This window comes from Pygoscelis adeliae, unplaced genomic scaffold, assembly GCF_000699105.1.
Source record: "Pygoscelis adeliae isolate BGI_AS28 unplaced genomic scaffold, ASM69910v1 Scaffold57, whole genome shotgun sequence".
In the NCBI taxonomy this organism is placed as follows: Eukaryota; Metazoa; Chordata; class Aves; order Sphenisciformes; family Spheniscidae; genus Pygoscelis; species Pygoscelis adeliae.
Window position 1 is genome coordinate 5,914,107 of NW_008825615.1, and position 2,166 is coordinate 5,916,272.

Below are 2,166 nucleotides of genomic sequence, written 5' to 3' on the forward strand. Positions count from 1 at the left end.
CCCCACCCCCCCCGGGCGCATGCGGAGACCGACACGCGTTCCATTTCATACTGTACGTCCTGCTGTTAGCGAAACTGCTGCGAGTGTGGCATTCGTACGGAAAGTTCTAGGACAAAAATACTGAACCGGCGATGATCTTGCCGTGACAGCTAGAAATAACATCGACTTTGAAGGAATTAAAGTTCGCCTCTGGAAACGACTTCATGTATTAAATGCGAAGAGTCAGTTCTCAAAAACAACCACCAAAAAAATCCCCCGCCCAAAAACTATGCATGAAATTCTGTGTTTTCAGAACATTGTTGTAAACGTAGGTTGTTCAAAAGCTAACCTGCTTTTAAGTGAAAGAACTATCCCCCAAACGTAGAAGTGCTAATACCCAGTAACTAACTGCAGTGATTTAAAACCTTTTGATCTGCACGTTCCGGTAATCCTCCGGACTGCCTTGCTACGTAAGCACAGACGAACAGAAGCGCCCGGCACGGCAGACCTCCTAGCGCTTACATTTGCGGGTAACGGTATGTACATTTTCCCACGTCAACAGCTGAGAGGTGCGCTTCCTCCTGCTCTGCGCCACGGCCCTGGCGCCGGAGCTCGCCCAGCCACTACAGCTTCATAAATCCTTAGCTGAAGCGCTCAGACACTTCAGCAGAATCTAACACTTCCACAGTTACGTATGCCAGGATTACATTTATTTCCTGTTGTTCTCAGTAAAATCTATTTCTACAGGTAAGTGAAGAGACCAAAAGGGATAAGTAACTAGTCAAACACTGCTTGAATTCCGTAACTCTACAATGACATTAAGCAAAACAAACAAAAAAAAAAAATAAAAAAGGGGAGAAAGGAGACCTTAAAAGATTAAGGCTTTTGTGACTTGATTTTGGAAGCTCTGAAACACCATCTTGACCTCTAGTAAAAAGCCTTCGGTGTTGCTCCGGTTTTCAAAGCAGCAACAAAACTTTAGAGGGCCTCTGGTATAGAGACATACTGCCTGGAGCAGTTCAAACGAACACCCTGTGTGTACACATACAAGGTGAGAGCAGAATAAAGCCTGTATTTGCAAGGAACATTTTAGAAGTGTAATAATTTATTCCAGAAAAATGGGTTTGAATTTCAACATTCAGAGAAAATAAGTTTTCTGGTGTCTTCCTTCCCTTCTCTGAACGCTGACTTTCCTAACCATCTGAGGTTTCCCCCTCTCCTTGTTCGTTTGCCTCCTGAAACTGCCTCTCCACTGGCATTTGCACCGTTTTCACTCCGTCCCACCTTGTCAACCCCAAAGCCCCAACTCGCAGAAGGCCCAAACAAGGAAGCTCCCTGCCAGCATACTGCTGAGCCCTGTGAAGCCACTACCCTTCTCTATCCCCATGTCTTCCCAGATTCATTCACATTAATCACGTTCATTTCAGCCATCTTCATGAAGATGGCAAGGTCATGAATTGACACTGGGAAGGTTCTGATTTGACCTAAGGAAAAAAAAAAAGAAAAAGAAAAAAAAAACACCACCTTCTCTGCGACAACCCTAAGCTACCCAGTCTGAATGCAGCGTTGGCCCTGCTTTGACCAGGATACATTGGACTAGAGACCTCCCACAATCTCTTCTGAACATAATATCTGTACAGTTCTGTGGTGATTTCGTGCCTGCGATCAGGAGCTGGTGAACCTATAAGGCCAGTGCTTGTTTAATTCCTCATTCAAAACACCTTTTAAAATGTTCTTTGGTACGCCCTTCCTAACAACTTCAGCAAGTTTGGCAACAGCTATACATACTTGAAGTAGGACTAAGAGGAACCAATTTCACTGCATCTTGTATACCTTGCAGCTCAAGATAAAGATCATACATATCTTTTCTACTATAGTTATATTTGTAGTACGTCCAGACTGGGAGTTTCTTCAGTCCTTCAGGAATATATGGACAGCAGTTCTCAACTTAAAGAGGCTGATTTCAGTAGTAAGGCAAGAATGACCGTTCCCAAAATACTCATTCCCCTTCCTCAGCCTTCCTGTACATTCTGCTAAGTCCCAGCTACGCTCGTACCAACTCATCTTAAAGTGAGTGACATCTTAAAATTAGGAAGTTTACATTTACCTAAGTTTTTGCTGTAACTTTCTTTCCTCACCTCTCAAAATACTAACATGATGGTATTTTTGGAAGCCAAAGGACATACT

General features: G+C 43.5%; 1 protein-coding gene across 1 annotated transcript in view; it reads right to left on the reverse strand.

The window, feature by feature from the left end:
- Nucleotides 1-2,166, reverse strand: part of MYO6 (myosin VI) — an 81,057-nt gene that overhangs the window by 48,166 nt on the left and 30,725 nt on the right. The gene's annotated exons all lie outside the window — the stretch shown is intronic.